At 43.9% G+C, this 25,722-nt stretch overlaps 1 long non-coding RNA gene across 1 annotated transcript; it reads left to right on the top strand.

Moving 5' to 3' along the window:
- Positions 1 to 464: 464 nt before the first annotated feature.
- Positions 465 to 25,442, top strand: LOC131483508 (uncharacterized). Its single transcript, XR_009247747.1, has 3 exons — positions 465 to 1,249; positions 22,447 to 22,630; positions 24,421 to 25,442. It is a non-coding gene; the product is annotated as an uncharacterized LOC131483508 (long non-coding RNA).
- The last annotated feature ends 280 nt before the right edge of the window (positions 25,443 to 25,722 follow it).

The following is a 25,722-nucleotide window of genomic DNA, read 5'->3' as shown; positions in this document are numbered from 1 at the left end:
GAACAGAGATTTATTACATGCTACTTCTCTATGTTAAGAGCTGATTTTCAAAGAAAACTATCCTCTTCCAGGAATTAAGTTATGAACTGGTAAATGTATATTTATGATACTGAGCATTCAGTCATTCATTTCTTCCTTTAGGCAACTGTTTCCTGATTGTCTACCTTGCTCTTGACTCTGTGCCAAACCCTGGCATCGCAATGAATAGACATGCCAACGGTGGTCCCTGTGTTCACAGAGCCCCCTCCCCCCTTTCCCCAGTTAGGGGAGAAGACAATAGTCAAACAATCATTCCATCAACTGCAAAGCTGAAACCAAGCTAGAGGATATTTTATAGAAGGGACCCTTGCCTCAGAGCCACGAGAAGTCGTAACTAAGAAACTGACAATTTCTTAAAAAAATTTTTTTTTAATGTTTATTTATTTTGAGAGAGAGAGAGAGAGAGAGAGAGACAGAGACAGAGTGTGAGCAGGGGAGGGGCAGAGAGGCTCCAGGCTTTGTCAACACACAGCCCCAACATGGGGCCTGAACTCTCGGGCTGCGAGATCATGACCTGAGCTGAAGTCGAGTGGTTAACCAACTGAGCCACCCAGGCGCCCCGGGAACTGACAATTTCAAACAGAGGTAACTGTGTGAGCAAAGGCCCTGTGGCATGAAGAATCGTGACCTGAGAGGCCACCGTGGCATCTGTCTGAAGGAGCAGGATACGGAGTTTCTTCTTTGTTTTAGAGCAATAGCAGCCGTTGCAGGGTTTTAAGCAGAAAGGCGGCGTTCTCAGAATTCAGCTTCCAAAAGATCACTCCGGCTCCTGAGTGGAGGTGGTGGTGGAAAAATGCCCAGTGAAAGGATAGTGCAGGGATCCGGGCTGTTACAGGACGAGGCTCCTGGAGTCATGTGGACAGGAGGCCGCGGTGGCTTAGGTGGAGAATGGATTTGGGAGGTATCTAGCGGACGAAATCAACAAGACTGGATGTTCGGATCAGAATGGGGGTGAGGGAGAAAGGGCAGTGAAGGGTGAGGCCTAGATGTCTGGCTTACGTAACGGAAAAGGTGGGCGTGGCTTCTGCTGAGATCAGGGAAGTAGAAGGGAGCCACGGATGGGTGGGTGGGAAGTTCAGGAAGTTAGTTCTGGAACTGTAGGGATAGCTGGGAGCCGTCCACGTGGAGGCAAGCCGGCAGGGGGGAAACCGGGTCTGAAGCTCGGCCGGAATGTGTGGTCTGGAGACGCGCGTTTGGAAGTCATGGGGGGGTAAGTCTGCAATTGATGAGAATGCATAGGAAGAGGACAGAGCGTGGGGAAAAGACGAGAGAGGGCCTGGCACCAGGTGTTGACTACGCAGTGGCTGAGGATAAGGAGCGTGGGCGCGCAGAGGAGACGTGGCGGCCAGAGCAGGGTCCCGCATCACCCAAGCCCAGGAAAGAGTTTCCAACAGTGCGGCTGGATCCGCAGGGTGAAGTACCCCCCCCCCCACCCCCGTGCCGTGCAGTGACACGAGCGCGGTGTCTGCTGAATCTAGCGCCACAAAGGTCGTGGTGACCCTGGCAAGACCAGTTTTGATGGGGGATTGAGGCGAAGCCAGAATGAGGAGTCGGGGAGGGTGTGGAAGGTGGGGCTTGGGGAAGACAGTGAGGATAAAACATTCAGGCACTTTGACTATGATAAGGATCTGCCAAGAGATCCTTTCTTTTTTTAAGTTTATTGATGTATTTGGAGAGAAAGAGAGAACACGAGTGGGAGAGAGAGAGAGAGAGAAAATCCCAAGCAGGCTCTGGGCTGACGGTGCAGAACCAGACACTGGGCTTGAACTCACAGATCATGACCTGAGGCTGAAATCCAGAGTCTGCTTAACCGACTGAGTCCCCCAGGTGCCCCCCACTAAGAGACAGATTCTAATTTTTTTTTTTTTTTTTTTTTTGAGAAAGAGACAGAGCAGGAGCAGGGGAGGGGCAGCCAGAGGGAGCCAGGGCAGGGGAGGGGCAGCCAGAGGGAGCCAGGATCCCAAGCAGGCTCCAGGCTCTGAGCTGGCAGCACAGAGCCGGATGTGGGATTCGAACTCACCAAGCATGAGATCACTACCTGAGCTGAAGTCAGACGCTTAACCGACTGAGCCACCCAGGTGCCCCCCCCACCCCCACCCCTAAGAAACAGATTCTATATGAGGGAGAGGAGTTACCAGAGAGTGTAAGGGTCCCGAGATGACAGGCTGGGAAGGGATCCCAAGCTCAAGGAGAGGGATGGCTATGAATGTTTGGCAACCAGACAAGGGAAGGGTCTTGTGTGAGGGCTTCAATTTTCTTCAAATTGCAGCAGGCACATTTTCTGAGACAGAGGGGCAAAAGTGTGTGTGTGTGTGTGTGTGTGTGTGTGTGTGGTGCGAGGGCTGCTGTCGGCACAGGCGGGGAGAAGCCCGGGGATAGGTTTTGTGGAAGGAAAGAGTGTGTTACTCGTTTTTCTGCACTGACAGTGAAACAAATCTGCTCCATACTGTGTGGCCTTACTTCTAAGGATTCAGCTACTGGGGGCCTGGGCTCATCAGGTGAAAGATTTCGCCAGACAAGGGGAGCAAAAGAGCCGAAAGGGCAAGGGATTGTCGAGTGTTGGCAGAAGCGCCCCCGGTTGCTGAACCATAGGCTCTGTTGGACGAGGCCGGAAGTCAAGACAGGAGGTCAATGCCCTGAGGCCCCGGCGGAGCATTGGACCGGAAGTCGCCAAGAGGCTGAAGGCTGTGTTCTCAGAGGGAGGAGCCGAACAAGCCCCGGAAGGAGAAGGGGCTGCAGGCGTCGTGGCCTCCGTGACCCTGGGCGTGCAGGCAGCTGCAGGCCGTGCCCGACAGCGAGACCCGTTTTGCCAAGTGATTGTCACGCGTGCGTTGAAGCTCCTGGCGGTCGCGGAGCTTGGAGGCCAGATGCTGAGACTTTGATGAGTAACAGGGGGTGGAGTGGCAAGGGGTCTGATAGACGACAATGTCAAGCGGGAAGGGCAGAAAACCACGAGGCTCAGAGAGTGGAGTTGAGTTTTATTTTATTTTATTTTTATTTTATTTTATTTATTTATTTATTTTTATTTTTATTTAATTTATTTTATTTTATTTTATTTTAATTTAATTTTATTTATTTTATTTTAATTTTATATTATTTTTATATTCTTTTATTTTATTTATTTTATTTATTTTTATTTTATTTATTTTATTTTATTTTTATTTTATTTTATTTTTATTTTATTTTATTTTATTTGCAAGATGAGATAATAGGAGGCAAGGTGGCAGCCAACTTCCCTATCCTGTATGGGGGCTGGGCAGAAACGTGAGGGCAAAGGAAGAAGTGTCCTTGGAGGGACCTGGGTTTCGGCGCAAGGTGAGCTAAGGGAGGTCGGCTGAGGAGCTGGAAGAGATTCTCTGGAAGAGGCGGAAGGGAAGGCCGGTAGGGGGCAGGGCACCAGATCAGGGCCCCCACTAGAACCGTTATTTTTAGACCACAGAGGAGACAGACTACTACAAACTGTAGACCAGGAAGAGGGGTGAAAACAAAAGGCCTTAAACACCAGAAGAAAGAAACTCTCAGCTACTAATCTGTCTCAGCGTCAAGCTAATTGCAACGAAAAAGAGCAGGGCCCCCAGCCGCGTCTCTAAACCCTTCCTCCAAGCAGAGACTTTCCACTTGGGCAGGGATTTGTCCAAAGGACGGTTCGAACCCCATTGGAGTCAATTCTCCTAACGCTGAACCCAAATATTTGTACTGTAGCTTAAAAAGTGTGTTTGCTCCCTGCTGAAAACAGAACAGCTGAATAAAAAACACGTCCACAAGCTTGCCAGTTAAAGACGCCAGTCTAATCACCTCTTGGCTTTCTCTTCTTCAGACTGAACCGTCTCTGCCTCTCACTTGTTTGCATATGTCCCATTTTCTAAGCCCCGTTGAATGTAAGGACAGAATGTTCCCCAAGTTCTTGGTGTCCCTCTGACCATGGAACTCAGGAACGGACACAGCGCCCTGGGGGAAGTTTTGGCAAATACCAAATATAAAAGGAGGGTGATCTCACGGTTCTGCCGGACACGTATTGGTGCATCTGAACCCTGTGCGGTGTTTCCAGAGCCGGTGTTATGACTGACCGTCGCTTATCTATTTTCATTGCTGGCCCTTGTGTAGCCACCCTCGCCTGGAGCCAGTCACGTCTCACCTTCTATTTGTATACTTCGTTTCCCTCTCTTGAAGGTACTACCCTGCATTTATCTCCAGCGAACTTAAAAAAGCATGCTGACCACTTCTCTAATTTAGTAGGGTTATTTTAAATTCTGCTGTTCACCAGCAGGCTGACGCCGGCCTTCCCGCTCCTCCGGTGAGGAAGTGACTAATGTTCTCCGAGTTTCTTTCTTGCCAGTGCTGTGTTGGAGGGCATCTGTTTGCACACATTTTCTGCCTGAGTTGTTATCTGCTACTCCTGGGGCTTCTCGTCTGTGCAGGGGCATTTTCTATGTGCCCTGCTCACCTTCCTTCAGGCCTTTATCAGTGTTAAGGGAATTAACTTCTTAGCGTTTCGCACCATAGGTCAAGCCTTTGTAGACGATGCCAAAGTGGGCTATTTCTAAGTTAATATGTGTAGGCAACAAGAACTTAATCTTTTAGATTCAAAATCAACACCCAGATTAGTTGGTTTTTGTTTTTTTTTTTTAAGTTCTTGTATATATTGTATACATCAGGGTCGATTATGGCCCCTAGGATGTGTGGTTCTAATTTTTTTTTTCAATATATGAAATTTATTGTCAAATTGGTTGTCATACAACACCCAGTGCTCATCCCAAAAGGTGCCCTGCTCAATACCCATCATGCGGTTCTAATTTTTAACCCAACCATTGCACAGCGTAAGGGCGTCGGCAGGCATCGACTGAAAGAAGCGTGAATATAAAGAGAGAATTCTGGAAAGGATACAGCTCAGCATGCCCAAATCCTCCCTGAGGAAGAGTTAACTTCTGTGGCTGAGTCACAGGTGGATGACATTTTATCTCCTGTTCTTCTCATCTTTATGACTCCTTTGTAAGTGTCCTTGCCAACATTTGTATCTCAGGCCTGTCTCCCCTAGGCCTGCCGGAGAAAGGGCTGGTGACTAATTTATCTCTATTTCACTCGCAGAATCTTACGTAATGTCTTACAACAGTCAGCACTCAATAAATATTTGTGGAGTGAGGGAACAATGAAGGGACGAATACCATTTGGGAAGGGTTCGGTCCCAAGGTGGATTTTTTTTTTTTTTCCTGGCCAAGTAATTTCATTTGGATAAGACTCTTTCTTCTTTCTACATAGAAACTTTACATGATTTAAATGGTGAAAAGAATGAAAAGAAAATACGTTTGAAATCCAGAAATAAAGACGCTTTCAGAGAAGAGGAGAAACCTTTAAGGATTTTCTCTAAAAAGCACTCAAGTCAGTTGTCGCAAGCAAATGTAAGAGGAAGTCATGTGTTTGCCTTGGACAAGATGTTTGGAAGTTTTCGGCAAGCAGCAGCCAATCGGTAAGGGCCATATGCCGGGATCCTATTAGACAGCTCCAAACAATCTGATTATGAGCAAAAAAAACATATGCAAGAAAGTATTTCTGAATAAAACACACATTTAAAAATGAACCAGCCAGTCCGGGATACATTAGATCGAACTAAGAGTATAAATCAAATACTTTGTTCTACTGTCATGGCCCATGCAGAATTTTCTTAGACCAGGCTAAGAAAGCTATTGTTTGTAAGAATTGACCTGTAGTAAAGAGGTGCTGCTGATTCCTGTTCGTTAAGTGTCCCTTGATGCGTCAGGCGGCCTAATGTCCTGTGGCCCCAAAGCGTTGTGCCTAAAAGCCCGCCCACCCCAGGACGGTTCGTGTTTACAGCTTGACATTTTCTCTACAGAATTTATAAAAGTCTTAGCTAATGTAAACATATCGATGAATCTATAAAAGTCTTAGCTAATGTAAACATATCGATGAGGAAACATCAGGACCCGTTCCTGGGCTTCTCCTGCCAGAGCCGGGGCAGGGGGAGGGCAGGGGAGGAGGAAGCAGCAGCCTGAGTCCTTGTCTGGTTGGGTCTGGAATAATTTCTGCAATTGAAGAACCCGCAGGGCTAGTGAGAAGTTTGGAAACGCAGGTGTCCATGGAGTTGCAGAATTCCCCTACACCGTGAAGGGTGAGCCAGCCTAAAGAAGTTCAACAGTAAGAAAATAGAAAACTTCCCCAACTCCTGAGGACAACTGTTCTCCTCTGGTGAAATTTCACTCTGCTAGGCATTCTCCTAAATGTTTTCTATATGGTATCCCATTTAATTCCTCACCACCGCTTGATGGGGGGGGGGGCACGATTATTCCCATTTCATAGGTGAAGAAACACAAGATTGCAGAGGATTAGATGACTTGCCCAAACGACCCATCTAGAAAGTGGTTTGGTCGCCAGGCATCCCTGATTTCCAAGCCAGGGCTCCTCTGCTCTACTGTCCTGCCGTTCCATGGGAGATTGGGCACCTTGGTCCTTTGGCTCTGACTTGATCTGCCTGGCAGAAAACTTGGGACCGTGCCCAGGTCTAGCCAGTCCCCTCCATCTTTTCCCAAAACGTGCTTGATGGAAGATTTGTCCTGCAAGATGATCTGCAGAGAAATGGGTTCCAAACAAACAAACAAACAAAAGATGGAGAAATGCTGCAAAAGAGAATTCGCTCTTGGAGATTCACGTCATATAGTAGAATCTTAAAGGCTCAGGACAGTCTTGCATGAAAGAAACACTATCTATCTCAGTGCTTCCCAAACTGATTTGAATATAGAGAATCCTCTTTGCTCGTATAAAATCTATTAATAACTATGGAGAATTGTGGTCTGCGGGATACATCTTGGAAAACGGTGATTAAGGACATTTTCTACACTCCCCTCCCAAGAATGACTCTCTTAAAAAAAAAAAAAAAAAGAATGACTCTCCTTTTAGACTTCTGCCGCTATGGTGTCACAGTTCTTGTTCTTGTACCTTTTTGGAATCGAGCTGGAGTTTGCTGCATTCTTTTGGGCAAAAGGCTGCTCTCTTGAAAGGCTTCAGTCTCCAGCCCCAAGCCCATCCAGATTTCCCACCCTCCTTCTTTTCTACGACTTCATGTTGTTGAGGCTCCAACCATGACAAGAATAAAGCCGTGTAAATGACCACACCCATAGATGTTGAGATGAAAGAAGAAAGGAAGATGACGGGGACAAAGGAAAATAGAATGAAAAATAAGGGAACAGGTGAACAGGTTTCTGTTTGAAAGTTCGACCACCACTTCCGTAGAGGCACGTGATAACACACAGAATGTATTTACAAACTTGCCTGTGGTTGAACCATTCCCAAACGGCTTAATAAATCATGTTTTTGTGTCCAGAACCCTGAATTCAAAGTGAGGAAAATTCTCAGTCTTCTGCGGCAGGGATAGCACTGCAGGGAAAACGTTCTATTGTTCGGTTCTGTAGAGCACTGACTTTCTGTAGAGACAATAATGAGCTCATTCGGTCAACAAACATTTATTGAGCACCTACTAAATGCCGGGCTTAAAAAATGTTTATTTATTCTGAGATACATCTCTTCAAATCTAAATTATTTAAATCTTTCATCTAGATTGAGTTCGCTTTTTAACATAGTGTTACATAGGAATCCACCGTCATTGTTTTGCGTGTGGCTATCGAGGTATCCCAGCACCATTTGTTATAACGAGTGTTTCTCCCCCATTGAATGGCATTCACAGCATTTATAACCACCTGGCATATTATTTACTTGCTTGCTTATTGTCTCTTATTTAAGCATTTTTTAAAATGTTTATTTATTTTGAGAGAGAGAGTTAGAGACCGAGCAAGGGAGAGGGCAGAGAGAGAGAGAGAGACAGAAAATCCCAAGCAGGCCCCACACTGTCAGCGTGGAGCCCTCACAACCAGGAGATCATGGCCTGAGCTGAAATCAAGAGTCAGATGCTTAACTGACTGAGCCACCCAGGTGCCCCAGGCTTTTTTTCTTTTCTTTTTTTCCCTACGTACTTAAGTAGGTTAAAAATACTGTGTGTGCCAGGGCCCGGCCGCAGATGCAGCCAGGAGCCCAGCTGAAGCCCATGCCCCCCACTCACACTCCCCATTGCTGCCACTCCACACGCACGAGCACTGACTCACTTTACCCGGTTCCACACCCCTCCTCACCCTACCCTCCCTTCCCTGAGACAGATGGGTCAGAGGGGCCTACAGGTGGATGGGCAGAGGTGGGCCAGATCCCTTGGTGGGCAGGGGTCTGCTGAGCCAGCCCAACACCCGCTCCTGGGGGAGGTGCCAGAAGCACATTGATCCCACTCAGTGTGACGTCCATTGGTCCCAACAGGTCTGCCGCCCTCCCCTTCCTGTGTTTGGCTCGCTGGTCACTGGCCTTACCCTACGCAGCCTCTGGTGACCTGGGACCTTGCCGGCCGGTCCCGCTCCTCCCAGGGGAAGTATTGAGCCTCGGAGGAGGGGTGAAGCCCAGCTTGGATGCGGCCTCTGAGCAGGAAGTCCGAGAGCCCACCCGGGCTGCTTCTCCAGGAAAGAGACAGACCTGGAAGGGCGAGGGGCTGGTGAGGGTCTCTGAGGAAGGTTGGGGAAGACCTGAGGCGAAAGCCCAGGCTTCCTGGGTCCCGTCCTTCTGCCCCCGCCTTCCATGCCCTGGGCTCATTCTCTACTGACAAGACTCTTCCCTCTCCCACCCCCACTCTTGGCTGGCCAAGGATTGGGGTTGGGGTGCTCCCTTTGAGCCAGCTCTGTGGAGGGAGAGACCCTGTGCCTGACCTCCCCCCACCGCCCCCCCCAGATCCGGTGCTGAGGATACAGCTCTTCTCAGTGTCTGAACAATCTCCAAAATCGAAATGTATATTTTTGCCAGGAGCCCCAGCTTCCTGTGTTTTTAATATAAATAGTATACACAGACTGACAGAACTTTAAATAAATGGGAATTAGATATTAAAAAAAAAAATACTGTGTGTTGGAAGGCGGTAAGTGCCACGAAACATAGAATAGAAAAATTGAATGAAGGGGCATCATATGGGGAGAAGGAGGGGTACAGATTGCGCTTTTAATAGACTGGGAGAGACGAGAGGAGAGGAAGTGTAAGCAAAGATTTGAAGGAGCACAGATGAAAGCTGATACATTTTTGTAGCCATCCTTTTCTTCCTCCAACGCTCTTTTTTGCCTATGCTTCCTTGAGTTTTCGTCAGGCTTCATTCATAGTTTAATTGTTAAAAAAAATTTTTTTTAACGTTTATTTATTATTGAGAGACAGAGAGACACAGAGCATGAGCAGGAGGGGGGCTGAGAGATGGGGAGACACAGAATCGGAAGCGGGTTCCAGGCTCCGAGCTGTCAGCACAGAACCCAAGGCGGGGCTCGAACCCCAGAACCGCGAGATCATGACCTGAGCCAGAGTCGGACGCTCAACCGACTGAGCCACCCAGGCACCCCAATAGTTTAATTGTTTTTACATCCGACTGCTTGGGACTCTCTCTCTCTCTCTCCCTCTCTCTGCCCCTCCCCTGCTCATGCTCTCTCTCTCTCTCAAAATAAATAAGCTTAAAGAAAATCAGAATGATATAAAAATATATACATTAAAAAATGTTACTCCTCATTTTGTGTTTAACCATCCTTTTTTCCTCCATAATGGAAATAGAACAGCTTGTTTGTATCCTGACAGTATTACTTTATATACATACAGCAAATATAGATTTATATTCTTATACTGCCTCCCTCCCCCACCTTTTACACAAAAGGTTACATGCTGTACCCTGTTTTGCACTTTGCTTTTTAACTTAACATGAGGGGGATCTTACCCATATTAGCACATAGGGGTCCTTTTCCGCTTCAGGCATTGGTTGTGTGACTGTCCTATAATTTATTTAACTGCTCCACTATTGATGGTTACTTGGGCTTCATCAGCCTTAAACACAAGGTGACATGACCTTGAAATAGAATGTGCCTGAGGCACCTGGGTGGCTCAGTCCGTTAAGCGTCCGACTTCGGCTCTGGTCATGATCTCACCGTTCGTGGGTTCGAGCCCCGCATCGGGCTCTGTGCTGACAGCTCGGAGCCTGGAGCCTGTTTCAGATTCTGTCTCTCCCTCTCTCTCTGCCCCTCCCCTACTCGCGCTGTGTTTCCCTCTGTCTCAAAAATAAACAAACATTAAAAAAAAAATTAAAGGGGCGCCTGGGTGGCGCAGTCGGTGAAGCGTCCGACTTCAGCCAGGTCACGATCTCGCGGTCCGTGAGTTCGAGCCCCGCGTCGGGCTCTGGGCCGATGGCTCGGAGCCTGGAGCCTGTTTCCGATTCTGTGTCTCCCTCTCTCTCTGCCCCTCCCCCGTTCATGCTCTGTCTCTCTCTGTCCCAAAAATAAATAAAAAAACGTTAAAAAAAATTAAAAAAAAATTAAAAAAAAAAAGAAATAGAATGTGCCTGAAACAAAATTTAAGGGATGATACTAAATTTTTCCCCTGAATTGAAGTCAGTGGGGAAAGATGTCCCACAGAACTTCCAATGACATTTATTGCTGCTTTCAATATTGAGGGTCTTTGGGCCAATGTTTATGAATGAGAAGATTTTTTTTTTCTTTTCATGTTTATTTCCCGTGTTAAGAGCGGTAGAAGTTGGTAATGAAACATTTAAAATAATACTTCACAGGCTTGTTCACAGGTTTTTGAATATTTTGTGAGTGTTTCTCTGGCCAACTATAAGAGATATCTATTTCCACAGTAGTGGTGAAAGGAGTTAAAATTCTGTGTCCTGTATTTCTGTGGCAATTTATTTTTATCAGTTATTTCCTCAAAAGATTAAAATGAGTCATTGTAAGCATTAGTGTAAGATTTTTCTTCAAACTATATCTTCAGAAAGGTAGGTAGTACGAGGTTGCATAGAATGAATGAATGAATGAATGAATACCAGGTTCCAGGTGTATCCTAAATCTATATCACCTGATCCTCACAAATGTGTGACGACCCATTCTTAGCCCCTTTTACAGATAAGAAAATAGAATCCCAGGGGTAAAATGTTGTGCCCAAATTACATATCTATTTAGTTTAAGAGCCAGGGTTCAGTCAATAGTGTCTTCTCGTTCTGCAATCTGTGTGCTTATCTAGTGAATTTCCCCAACTCTCAGAAAGTTCTTGGTACATGGCCTGTGACCATTTATTTGCTGACAATGTTCAGATGAATCACCTCCCTTTAAATTAAAAAAAGAAGGGGCGCCTGGGTGGCGCAGTTGGTTAAGCGTCCGACTTCAGCCAGGTCGCGATCTCGCGGTCCGTGAGTTCGAGCCCCGCGTCAGGCTCTGGGCTGATGGCTCAGAGCCTGGAGCCTGTTTCCGCTTCTGTGCCTCCCTCTCTCTCTGCCCCTTCCCCGTTCATGCTCTGTCTCTCTCTGTCCCAAAAATAAAAAAAACAAAAAAAAAAAAAACAAAAAAAAAAATAAATTAAAAAAAGAAAAATCATTTTGCCGTCTTTTAAATTAAGAAAACAAAAATCATTTAGGTTTTGTAAGCTAGCCAGGGACCTAGGTCAGCTCTCGCACACACACACACACACACACTCTCTCTCTCTCTCTCTCTGTTTGCTCTCAAGAATAAAGTAGTTCTGAAAAGAAGTGATGCATATTAGATAGTAGGTCTTGGCTTCTAAAATTTAATAATGGTACAACAAATTTTTGTAGACAAACCATTGCCCCTTCCAAAGATAAGGTAGAAAGAAACGTAGAGAAAACCGCTCTCCAGCATAATTTCAGTTCCTTCCACAGAGAAACCAGATCTGGGGAGATAAGTATGTCACCGAACAAAAGAAAGTAAAAGAAAAATGGGGCAATTAGAATCATATCTCCAGCTCCGTATAGCATGACCATACTATAACAGTTCCCTATTGACAGAAATACTCTATCATCCACCGTTGGGAGTTGTCACTTGACACAACATGTTTTATAGAATTATACTGGAAAAGAAGGAAAAACAGGGAGAGACTCCTGTGATTCACATATTGGAAAAATATCTTGATATATTTTGATATATCTCAAGTATAAGGTGGTTCATCCTCTTGCCTCGGTTGTTGATGTGTTTGCGAGATGTATGGGCACTGAGATTTTTCCTTCCCATTCCATCTACCTGTCTTCCCTCTTTCTCTCAGAATTGGTGAAGTAACTTGGATTTGAGGTTCTCCCTTGTGAAGTAACTCTGGTCAGGGAAAGTGTGAATGCTGTCTGTGCCTAATAACGTCAGGGCATCCGTTTGCAAGAAACAAAGCCAAAATGATATTAATGGGAAAATAGAAATCTTTTGTGTGTAGGGAAGATTCAGGGAAAAAAAAAAAAAAGGATTCTTGTGGTTGGTGAGAGTTTAAGTACTTTCATGGAGGCCTTGTTGGCCCAAAGTGAAGGCACTCTCCCAGACACATGTCCCAGTAAATCCCAATTCTGTAGGTATTTAAATCCCTTCAGTCTAGAACTGTTGCACCCTTCATGGATTCCTGGATGTATTCACTTCACTCTCTGGGCAGGCCCAGGGGGATGATACCTGGGGATAGCAGGAGGAGGCCCATCCCATTCAACTCAGTCAGTGTTGGGCAGAGGCAGCTGCCCCTTTGTGGTCTAAGGGCAGTGAAGCACATGTCCTGGGAGAAATGACATAGCTGAAGAAATGGAAAGATCTTTCCCCCAAATTTCCTCTTCTTGGAGGAGAGCTAATGTCTATCCACCGGGAGACTGAAAGAAGGTGCCCATCACAGGGGCTACCTACACATAAAAATATTTGTTTGCCAAGAAAGAATGGAAATTTGCCATTGGAAATACTAGTCACGCTTGTACGTTGTGTATTCTTGACATATCTTCTTGGCACGCATCGATAAAATAACTGAAGATTCGAAATAGTGATTATCACTGGGGAAGGGAATGAAATCTACAAGGGGGTAAAAATAACTTAAAAAAATTTTTTTAAATGTTTATTTATTTTTGAGACAGAGAGAGACAGAGCATGAGCAGGGAAGGGGCAGAGAGAGAGGGAGACACAGAATGTGAAGCAGGCTCCAAGCTCTGAGCTGTCAGCCTAGAGCCCGACGCGGGGCTCGAACTCACGAACTGTGAGATCGTGACCTGAGCCGAAGTCCAATGCTTAACCGACTGAGCCACCCAGGCGCCCCGACAAGGGGGTAAAAATAACTTTTAAGTGTATCTGTTAAATTTGATGTCTTTGAAAATAATCTGAAGCAGATATGACAGACCTTAATATTTGGTAAGCTGAGTGGTTTGCTCATGGATGTTGAATGAGTTTCACTCATTTTTTTTCATGGTTTGAAATCTTTTATGTGGCAAATACGTGTCGGCTTGCTGAGGATCCATACCAATCTCCTTCTGAAGTGCCTCCCTGAGCTCAGAGACTGGAAAGCTAAAAACTAGAGTCTCTCCCCCACTGGGGTCCCTGGTATGATTCAAGTTCCTACAGCATGAGACTTAGTTGGAATTGACATAATTGAGGGGAGAGGCAGGAGTGAGGCATCTATTGGCAGGGTGGCCATAGAGGTAGTCTGTTTCACAGCTGTGGTTGAGGCTCCCCAACATAGCTGAGTTGGCATGATTTGGAGCTAGCGGGCTCTCTCAGGCCATGGTGAGTGTGTCGGGGCTGTGTGTGTGTAACACCAAGCAGAGAACCAGCAGAGACGGAGTTCCAGAAATGTGGAAACCTGCATAGGGGTGGTCTTGAGTCTGTGGCTGAATTCTAAGCTGTATACGTGTAAAGTGAAATACCACAGACAGGCAAAGAACAGCTACATATGCTGAGCCATTCCCAGGGCCATTCAGGTCTAGAAGATATTCAGGTCCTGACTGGCCAGAACTGAGAGACCTAGTTGAACATCCTGGGCAGTGGAGAGAAGCCTCTTGTTTTAGTAGTAGGATTAAATTAGCTTTTGATTAAAGACTGCTCTAGATATCCTAAAAAAGCTGATAAACAAGCCTCAAAATGGTCAAATTGACTTGCGGGTAACTGAACTGCCAGCCAAAACAAAATTCCATGTTTTTTACAGGAAGAAAAAATTCAGATACTCAACGATATAATGTTCAAAATATCCAGCATCAAATAAAAAGGTTACTCAATATAGAAAAATGGAAAAAAAAGAGAAAAAAGACCCAAACATGACAGCAATGATGGAATCAGCAGAAAAAGCCTTAAAACAACTACCATAAAAATGTTCAAGTATCTAAAGGAGAGCAAGACCATAATGAGGAGGAAAAAAAGATATTTAAAAGCCACAAAATGGAAGGGCACCTGGGTGGCTTAGTTGGTTAAGGGTCTGACTCTTAATCTCAGCTCAGATCTTGATCTCAGGGTCATGAGTTTAAGCCCCACATTGGACTCCATGCTGGGTGTGGAGCCTACTTAAAAAAAAAAAAAAAAGGAACTTTCTGGAATTGAGAAATACAGTATCTAAAATAAACATTTCATTGGATGGGATTAGCAGCAGATTAGACATGCAGAAAAGAAAACACTGCAGAAGAACGGTGGGTGGTCAAGCTGAAGGAAAAAAGATGAAAGAAATGAAAAGAACCTTAGCACCCAGTAGGACAATAAATATCAATTACAGGTACATGTAACTGGAGTACAGATGGAGAGGAGAAAGGAGAAAACAAAATCACTTGAAGAAAAAGATGTTTTAAGAAGTAATCGCCTCCAAATTTCCAAACCAACTGAAAAAAAAAAAATCCATAACCACACTGTTGGGAAACCATGATAAATATAGACTACTAAAAGCATTATGGGGAGAAGGGATGGGAAGAATTGCCCACGGGAAGAAAAAAGTATAACCACTGATTTCTCACCTCTCTGGTATTATCTGGTGTCTCTTAATATCAGCTGGAACACAGAATATTTCTGTTCTGAAAGTAATGAGAGAGTTAAAAAACATCAACCTAGAATTCCATATCTAGCAAAAATATCCTTCAAAAGGACGGACAAAAGGACAGACATTGTTCAGGCAAAACTGCCCTACCAAAAATGTTAAAGAAAATTTGTTCTTCCAGCTGATGAAAAACGATCCCCGATTAAAACCTCAGATCTAAATAAGGGAACAAAGAATAGCGGACATGGTAAATATGTTAGTGAATGTTAATGACTCTTTTTCTCAGTAAAATAATTTTTTTAGTGCTTATTTATTTTTGAGAGAGAGAGAGAGAAACAGACAGACCGTGAGCAGGGGAGGGGCAGAGAGAGGGAGACACAGAATCCCAAGCAGGCTCCATGCTCCGAACTGTCAGCAAGGAGCCCAACGGGGCTTGAACCCATGAACTGTGAGATCACGACCTGAGCCGAAGTCGGATGCTCAACTGACTGAGCCACCCAGGCGCCCCTCTATTTCTCATTTTTAATTATTTTTCAAATAATTGACTATGCAGGTCAAAACGAATGAGAATGTATGTGTGGCTTTTACTACATGTAGAAGTAAGTTGTACGATGACCGCGGAAGAGGGATAGGAGGGGGTGAATGAACCATGCTCTGTGCAGTGGTATCATATTATGTGAAGGTGGACAGTGACAACTTGGAGAGGTGGTGATACATTAGGGGACTGGGGAGGTACACAGGGGCTCTATATAGTCCCTCTGCAACTTTTCTGTAAGTTCAAGGTTATTTCAAAATAAGTTAAAACAAAATGATCAACTTTATACATATTTAAAATGGGTGCATGTTATCTTATGTTATTGGTATCTCAAGACAGTTGATTTAAGAAACAAAGATACCACCACGGACCCAGTGTTGTCTGCTCCCTGCGTGTCATGGAATCAACTTTATTTTCAAAGTGGTTAGTCATTAGAGTTTTGGGATAGCCGCCAGCCACAACTGGGACGGCTAGTTTCCTGTCTGTAGAGGCAGAGAGCAAGCACCTTACGGGAAGCTCCCATAATTCCTTCACAGAGAGCCCCCAAACATCTCTTCTTGTGTCCCGCTGAGCCCATTGGATCTCCTGCCTATTCCTGAGGAGCACACCCTAGCCTGGGAAATAGGATCAGCCAATCAGCGTCCACCCTGGAGTTGGGGGTGGGGTTAGTCTCATCTAAACCCTGATCCTGGGGAGGTTGGGGTCTTCCTGAAATGGTGGTAAAAAGGAATGTATGCTGGGGAGCTGGCCAACAAATGCCTGGAAGAGATGGCTTCGGGCTTGCTAGAAGGACAATATATTGTATTTAAATTTTTTTAAAGTTTATTTTGAGAGAGAATGAGAGTGCGCACAAGTGGGGGAGGGGCAGAGAGAGCGAGAGGGAGAGAGAATCCTAAGTCCGCTCCACACTGGAGCCCAGAAGCCCAGGTGGGGCCTCAGTCCCACAAAGCATGAGGTCTTGACCTACTCGCTCTTTCCAGTCAGAGAAATTTCCCAGGTTTGGGGTGAGCTTTGCACGGATACTGTTTAGATCAAGCAGGAGGTAAACTTAAATCAGTGCTTTTGATGACTTCCAGAAGATGCACCATTCCATTCTCTTTCTCTTTCCTCTTCCTCCCCTTGACAACCTGTCTCTCCCTTTTCCTTCCCCTCATTTCCCACTTTTTTTTTTTTTTTTGGTTCTGAATACCTGGTTTATAACAACACAGGTAGAGCAATCTTTGAGTCAAGTGCAATATCCAACGAAATTTCTTTGGTTGTGTTGCTGCTTACAAAGAACATTTTGTCCTATAGATGCTTAGACTTCGATTTTTCCAACGATTATCGAATGCAAAAATAGCATTACATATACAAATGTCAAATGTTCTGTGAGCTCGGTGCCATGGAATAGTCAGCTTAAGGGTGGGGATTAGAACCTTTGCAAATGGAAGAATGGAATGACAGAGATTCTCCCCTCACCCTTGCTTATGGTGCACAATTTTGTCAAACTTCCATTGGTAGATGTTTCCCCAGTGGCTGTCATGGAAAAAGATTATGATTTTCCTGAGCCTACTCAAATGCTTCTTTCTAGCTTTGACTGAGTCTAACACTTTTGGAATGAATTTCGAATTTTCAGGGAAAATATGTAACTAGTTTCAGAGTTTGCCAATAACAGGAATCCACACCAAATAATGTATTATCTGTAATTATGTTTTGGTTGGCATGCTATTATATAATTAGCAATTTTTAGATCACTGTAATAATCAAAAGTGCATATATTTTGATAATGTACTGATTACATAGCCCACAGAATATCGCAGTTCTTAAGATGCTTGCCTCTAAGCATTTTTAGAATTCATGCAGTGAAAAGTCAGCTCATCTAGCTTCTCAGCTGCAAACCACTTAACAAATCCAGAGTGAATTTGAAAATTGCCGGTCCTGCTATCTGAAGAGCCTGCTGTTGTGCCAGATTCCGCTGATGGAGGAACGTTTTCTACAGCTCGAGTATCAATCCTGAAAAAACATCCCGCAGCAAGCAGAAATATTAGACAAAGGGGGAAGACTTTTAGCCAGAGAAAAGATGTACTATTTCCCTAGCTGGGGTGGTCTGGACTCGTGATTGTCTGCATTCTGACTCTCCCGGTTGGTCCTTTCTAGAAGCGTTGCTTTGACTATTTTTAACTTCACAACATTTTACACCATTCGCTGTTATTAATTCCCAACTCAGCTGAGTGTTAATTAAAATAAATCAAGCATAATGTGTATGTATTTAACCCAAGTTTAAAAATCAAGGTAAATAATTGTTCTTTTCCCCCAGCATATAAAGTATTCTGTGCTGTTGCACGGGGAACGGGCATATCCACGTTAGGTATGAGTGTGTCAAGCCAGGGTTTATACCATCGACCTCACACTCAGCCTAATGGTAGAGTTCGAGACACTAGGGCCATTCTGTCCAAGAGAATATAGTGTGAGCCACATGTGTAATATCTAATTTCCTAGTAGCCATATAACAAGCAAAAAGAAACAGGTGAGACTAATTTTAACAATGTATTTTATTTTGCCCTATATATCTGAAACACATGATTTCAACATGTGGTGGATATAAAATTATTCATAATATACTTCACCTGTTTTTCATACTGTGTCTTTAAAATTTAGTGTGTGGTGTAAACCTGCAGCACAACTCAGTGTGGACCAGCCACCCTTCAAGCTCTCAACAGCCACATGTGGCTTGTGCACACCACATTCGACAACCCAGCTCTAGGTGGATCCAGCATGAGTTAGATGTCCTTGGCTTATCAGGCTTTTGGGAGATGAATGATGTGAATGGATTTTTTATGTTAATGGATTTTTTCAAAATATGAACTTCTTTTGAAGTATAAACCATACAGGAAAATGCGCGGGTCATAAGTACATTTGAGTGAATTTTCATAAAAAATGTAGTTGTTTAACCAGAAACCAAGAGATAGAGTATTGACAGAGCCACAGAAGTTTCCTCACAGTCCCCTTGGATTTTCTCATATCCCAAATATCAAGACCTTGCTCTCCGTGCCCTCTTTCCTTGAAGTAGATCTACTTAGATAACCAAGAAGAGGATATTGCCGATGTGTTGAAAACCAATCCTTTGGTGCTCAGGGAATTTTCATCTATGGCTAGGAACCTGGATTATGGAGCCTCACAAATATGAAGAAACTCTCATGGGATCATGTCAGGAAAGGAGGCTTAGGGGGAAAAAAATTGTCCCTGACTACTTAGAGAATTGGGTGTTTCTGTATTTGTCCTGGCTCTCATTTAGTTTCAAACATACAGTGATTTATTTATTTATTTCTGTTTATTATTATTATTATTATTCTGATTCTTGAGAGAGACAGAGTGTGAGCAGTGGAGGGGCAGAGAGAGAGAGGGAGACCCAGAATCTGAAGCAGGCCCCAAGTTCTGAGCTGTCAGCACAGACCCTGACTCGGGGTTTGAACTCACAAACCGTGAGATCATGACCTGAGCAGAAGTCAGATGCTTAACTGACTGAGCCAGCCAGGTGCCCCGAGATGATACACATTTTGATCAGGCAAAGTTTTGTCTTGCAGAGCAAGTAGCCTAGCATTTTATGTATTTTTTTTCCTGAAAAAAATTTTTTGGAAGGCTATCTCTGAGGTCTATCGATACAAAGTCTTTCTGGAGCCAGGTTGGGGTGCAGAGGCTCACAGAAGTGGTCAGAGCAAAGGATTAAGCACAAATGCAAGGACACAAACATGGCCAAGCTGGAGAAGAAATCACACATCTCTGACCATTCCTTCAGGGGCCTGGGCCTGGAAAGGGAGAGCTGCACGTCTTAAAGACCCTTCTGAGGCAGAGAGCAATCTCCCCAACACACAAATCAAAATGGCTCCCGCAGGAAATAGGACGCCTTGCTTGCTCCCGCTGTGAGCTGTCTCTCCTTCTCTCTCTTTCTGGCTCATTCTTCCCAGGAGGGTGCCTCTCTGGAAGAAAAGGTGTCTGGGCTATTTTCAAGCACCTGACAAATGAAGGTCATAATGAGAGCTGGATGGCCATATAGCTATTTAAGTCGTTAAAGACAGAAAATGATATTGGCTAAAATCCAGTCTTTCCATAGCGTAGTGACTATTTTGTCATGCCCTATTCTGAACAGACTGAAATCATTGTATAATATTGGTGTTGAGGGAACGAGGCTGAGAATTTCACATGATATCACTTGTTCTGTGCCACAGAATATGATTTAACCCGGGCGAATCTGAATGTGGTGATAAACTGTATCACTGTGGAGTTTCAGGGTTGGGAAATGGGCTGGCAACAGTAGACCAGCCACGGGTGGAAGCTTTTTAATTCCCCACAGGACTTCTGGTTGTGTACCTTTGGGAAACTCTTCGAATAATAGCATTAGAACATTCAGGAATAAGAGACGCTTGCCTGGCTCAGTTGGTGGAGCATGTGACTCTTAGTCTTGGGGTTGTGAGTTTCAGCTCCACATTGGGTATAGAAATTGCTTAAAAATAAAATATTTAAGAAAAAAAAAAAAAAAGAACAGGGAGCCTAGGTGGCTCCATTGGTTAATCTCCAACTCTTGACTTCGGCTCAGGTCATGATCTCACAGCTCGATTTGTGAGATCGATCCTGCCTTGGGCTCTGTGCTGACGGCATGGAGTCTGCTTGGGATTCTCTCCTATCCCTCTCTCTCTGCCCCTCCCCTGCTCATGTGCATGCATGCACTCTCTCTTTCTCTCTCTCAAAATAAATAAACTTAAAAAAAAAAGAACATTCAAGAATAAAATAAATTGGTATAGTCTGAATATTCCTGTGGAAAACAGATCTTCCCGCCCTCTAAAAAAGAGAACCACAAAGCAAAAAATGTTATCTGAAGTTACTGTTTTGTAAATTTCAGCTTTGTAGAGGCTTAACTTAATATAAAATTGTAAGATATTTAAAGTCTACGATGTGAGGGGGACCTGGGTGGCTCAGGTGTTTGGGCGTCCGACTCTTGATTTCAGCTCAGGTTACAATCTCGTGGTTCTGAGATCGAGCCCGGAGTCTGGGCTCTGCGCTGGCAGTGAGAAACCTGCTTGAGATTCTCTCTCTCCTTCTCTCTCTGCTCCTCTCCCACTAACACACACATGTGCCTGCTCTCTCTCTCTCTCTGTCTTTCTCTCTCAGGGTAGATATAAAATAATAAAATAAAATAAGATAAAATAAGATAAAATACAATAAAATACAATAAAATACAATAAAAATAAAAAAGTGTACAACATGCTCTTTGTGCACATTCTTCTTAGGTAAGTTGATCACTTTCATGAATTCAGATACCTTCTATTACACCAACAACTTGTATGTCTACACATATGGCCCAGGCCTTTCCTCTGAGCTCCAGACCCATAAATGGAGCTTCCAGTAGACCTCTCCAAACACATGGCTTATAGGTACATCGAATTCAGCAAGTCCTGTTGAGCTTGGGGTGTTACCCTGACAGACCTGTCCTCTTCCAGTGTTTTCTGCTTCGGTGAATGGCACCGCCGTGTCCCTCGTTGTCCAAGTCTGACACCTGGGAGTCACCCATGACTCCTTCCAGTCAATCACCAAATCCTAACTGGCTCAAGTTATTCATGTCAATTCCCAACATCAGCCAGGTTCCAACCAACCACTAAATCTAGCTCCTGAAAATCTTTTTTAAAAAATAAGTTCATTTATATATTTTGAAAGAGAGACAAGGCAGGGGAGGGACAGAGAGCGAGCGTCCCAAGCAGGCTCCGCCTTGTGAGCATATAGCCTGATGCAGGGTTCGATCTCACAAACCATGAGAAAACGACCTGAGCCGAAATCAAGAGTTGGTCACTTAACTGACCGAGCCACCCGGGCTCTTGCGTATCTTAAATCTATCTACTTCAACTTCGAGTGCCATGTCCTCAAGGATGCATGACTCTCCCGGTGTCTTTAGGTGGCAGAACCCACAAGGAGTGTCGTCAACTAACAAACTTACTCACCTGAGTGAGTTGGTTGTGCAGAGATTTTAACGGGGTTTCGTTAAGTAGGCATGGCTGATTGAACACACCCACACTGGCTAAGCTCCATCTACCGCCCTCTCCCCTCCTGGGGGGTAAGATGGGCACTATGTGGCTCAGTCTTTATGGTATGGTCAGTGCTCACTTTAAAACTATTGGCGTAGGCGCCCCCCCACCCCCGCAAGGAGTTCTTGTTTTGCATTAACCTACCAGGTGCCCACTAGGAGTCATCTAGTTAACAGAAACTGTTAGGTGTGGTCTGAGGGCCCGTCGTGAATCATAACACGTTTATTGGAATTCTTCAGGAAATTCCAAGGGTGCAAAGATCGACTCCCAAGAGCAGGGACAAAGGCCAAATCTCTCTTTGAGTAAAGTTAATTCATCACTATACAGCATCTTGGAGCTGGTAGATTGGTGCCCAGGACAGATAATCTGGGTTCCTTCCCTAACTGTACACATGAGGCCAAAGACCACGCACACAAAAAGCAAGTTGGGGCTTGGAGCGGTTTTAGTCTTCAAATACCATTAGCACACTTTAATTCGGTTACTCTCGTCTTTGGCTACTTAAACTTCACCGGGAGGATTTCCTCCTAAGAATGTGAAAGGCATATTGACAGGGAAAAATTAGTGTTAGCAGTTGTGCAAGTGAGAGAAGACCTTTCCAAACAACGACCACTAGAGTAGGGCTTAGTGAAACCAAAGGTTACAATACATTACCTTACCTTTTCCCGTGATTTATAGTTTGCAAAATGATTTACATACCTTATTCCTTCGAGTGTTAGCCATGGTGTAAAAAGAACATAAATAAAGGATTCAAAAAGTGAGTGACAATTAAGGGAACAAAAAGATGATTCAACTTAATTTATTTAAGAATTAAATTGTGCTAGAATTCATTTTGTCGGCACTCAGAAGCATCATTTACATAAGAATTGATATGCTAATGGAGACTTACTTAGGAACTCTGTTAGGTGTCAGTGTTTTGTTAATGCAGTTAACGTTTTAAGAATTTGAAAGGTCAAATTAAAAAAAATTTTTTTTAACGTTTACTTATTTTTCAGAGAGAGAGAGAGAGAGAGAGAGAGAGAGACAGAGTGTGAGCGCGGGAGGGGCAGAGAGCGAGGAAGACACAGAATCCGAAGCAGGAGCCAAGCTCCGAGCTGTCGGCGCAGAGCCCAACGCGGGGCTTGAACTCACAAACCGTGAGATCATGACCTGAGCTGAAGCCGGCTGCTCAACCGACTGAGCCACCCAGGTGCCCCAAAAGTTCAAATTTTGATACACAGTAGTTTTTTGAGAGTTTTTTTTTTTTTTTTCTGAAACCAAGCTTATGTTAGTGTGGCGTGAAAAAATTAAGATAAAGCCAATAATGAACTTCCTTCTCAGAAAGAAGGTATTCACCAGTTAAGTAGAATATTTGATCCCTTTCTCCCTAAAAAGGTAGAAATTCTATCATGTGTCTTTTTGAGAACATGTGAAAGTTCTTTGCATTTAACATTATACCAGTCTACCTGTCAGTGATTTTTAGATGTGGAAAGTTATGTCTTCACCCTTTGTGTCTTTAACATTTCTATATTTAAACCTTTCACAAATCCATACTGTCCGAACTGAGGAGTCTTAGCTATAATGATGACATTTTTCTAGGCCTTTAAAAAAAATGGTTCCAGATACTTTATTAAAAAAATAAAACAGGGGCGCCTGGGTGGCTCAGTCAGTTAAGCATCCGACTTTGGCTCGGGTCATGATCTCACGGTCCGTGGGTTCGAGCCCCGCGTCGGGCTCTGGGTTGATGGCTCAGAGCCTGGAACCTGCTTCCGATTCTGTGTCTCCCTCTCTCTCTGACCCTCCCCCGTTCATGCTGTCTCTCTCTGTCTCAAAAATAAATAAACATTAAAAAAAATTTTTTTAAATAAAAAATAAAACAAAAACTAACTAGGGTGCCTGGCTGGCTCAGTGGGTAGAGTATGTGACTCTTGATCTCAGAGTCGTGAGTTGGAGCCCCATCTTGGATATAGAGATTACTTAAAACAAAACAAAATAATCCCCCCCTGCAAACTAACTAAAGAATTCTGGTGCATGATAACAGATTGGGCTCAGGCCAAAGCCTTATTCTATAACTTTCAAACCCTAGAAATAAGATTAAATAAAATAAACTGGTAAGTTCCTAATTGTTTGGGGGGGTGGGGGGGGGGACAGTTGGAGACCAAAAACCATGAGATTCTAAAATATGGAAAGCAGAGAAGTTCAAATTTTAATTTTTTTTTAAGTTTATTTATTTGAGAGAGAGCATGCATGAGCAGGGGAGGGGCAGAGAGAGAGGGAGAGAGAGAATCCCAAGCAGGCTCCGTGCTGTCACCATGGAGCCCTATGCAGGGCTCTAATCTCACAAACTGTGAGATCACGACCTGAGCTGAAATCAAGAGTTGGAGGCTTAACCGAATGAGCCACCCAGGTGCCCTGAGAAGTTCAAATTTTAAGTCATAGCTGGAAATGTAAGAGTAATTGCTATAAAAGAACTTTTATAAATTAATAGATGTATTCCAGTGTATCAGTTAGGGAAGTAGAGAAACAGAACCAGTAGGGGGTGTGTATATATATATATATATATATATATATATATAGTATAAGTGAGTAGGTACATACATATATATACTGCGTAAGTGGATATATACATACACATATATGTGTAAGTGGGTAAACCAATTCCCTGAACAAATCTTTTTGTACGTAGAAATATATACAGGAATGTGTATATAATATATATTGTGTGCATAATACAGGGATATTATATATAAGGATTATATAGGGATATAAAAATATTTTATAAGGATATATATTATATATGGATATAGTATATATAAAGCTATATATCATATATAAAATCTAATTAATATATGTATAAATAATTGTGGGAGCTGGATTATATAGGGATGTATAGGGATCTACATGTATATTCCTGTATAATTGTGAGAGCTATTTAAGCAGTTTCTGTGAAGCTATTGTCTCTGCATTTTATTTCTTATTTTTTATTTTTTTAAATTTTAGGTTGGCTCCATGCCCAAAGTGGGGCTTGAACTCACAGCCCCAAGATCAAGAGTCACATGCGCTGCTGACTGAGCCGGCCAGGCATCCCTGGGTCTATTTTTATTAACACATGTCTTTTCCTGGATATGAGCTACCATATTCTGCTTTTATTTTTTGCATATCTAGTAATTTTTATTGGATGATGGAAATTATGAATATTATGTTGTTGGGTGTCTGAATTTTTATAAAAACTTCTTTTAAAGAGTGTTGAATTTTATTATGACTGGAAGGCAGGTTATCTGTGGATCAGTTTATCCTTTTGATGCTTTTTTAAAACATGTATTTATCTAATTTTGAGAGAGAGAGGGAGTGCATGCATGCACAAGCAGGGAAGGGGAAGAGAGAGAGGGGGCGAGCAAGCTTCAGGCTCTGAGCTGTCAGCACAGAGCCTGACACTGGGCTTGAACTCACAAACTGGGAGATCATGACCTGAGCCTAAGTCGGATACTTAACTGACTGAGCCACCCAAGTGCCCCTTGATGCTTCTTCATAAGCTTTGTTAAGATGGGTCTACAGTAGCCTTAGCTTTAGCACTAAGTTGCAATACTTCTATGGTCTCCACTGAATGCTCCATGTTTTCAATATGGTCTCCCCATTCTAGTTTTCTAATGGGACAATCAAGCATCCCCAGCCGCATGTGAGCTCTGGGAATTTTTCAGCTCACGGCTCTTTGCGAGACCTCATGGGGTTTCGCACCGCACATGCGCAACGTAGTATTCTGCCGAAACACCTAAACCGACTGTTGTGCGGATTTGCCTGTTTCTTGAGCTCTTGCCCTGCCCAGTTCCCATTTCCCCCAGCATCCTGCCCTACAAATTCCATTCACCTCAGCATTCCCAAACTCCAATCCCAGTGTCTTCAGTTCAGGGAGAACATCGCAGTCTGCCTGGTTCCCCCTTACTGGACTGCAGTCTGGAAAACGCCTCTAGTCAGATGCCAACAGTGATCACCAATGTGATCTTAGTTGGTTCATTTCTCTCAAGTATCACAGACCCGACTGTTTTGCTGTGTCTACAAACTGGTTTCAGAGACGTTGTCCAGTTTTCAAGTTGTTTATGGCTAGTCTGGTGTCAGTTATTCTGTCATGGTTCAAAGAAGAAATCTACATTTTCTCTTGGTTGTATCATTGAGCCAATGAATCACATGAAAAAGAAACGACCTCTGGACATTTTAGATGCATGAGCCAATATGTTTCCATGCTATTTTGAGACGGAGTGAGCTGGGTTTTTCTGTCACCTACGACCAAAAATTGCATATGAAGTG

The sequence above is a fragment of the Neofelis nebulosa genome, chromosome 8, assembly GCF_028018385.1.
Source record: "Neofelis nebulosa isolate mNeoNeb1 chromosome 8, mNeoNeb1.pri, whole genome shotgun sequence".
Taxonomy (NCBI): Eukaryota; Metazoa; Chordata; class Mammalia; order Carnivora; family Felidae; genus Neofelis; species Neofelis nebulosa.
The sequence above is the reverse complement of the archived record's forward strand: the minus strand, read 5'-3'. Positions and strand labels throughout refer to the sequence as shown.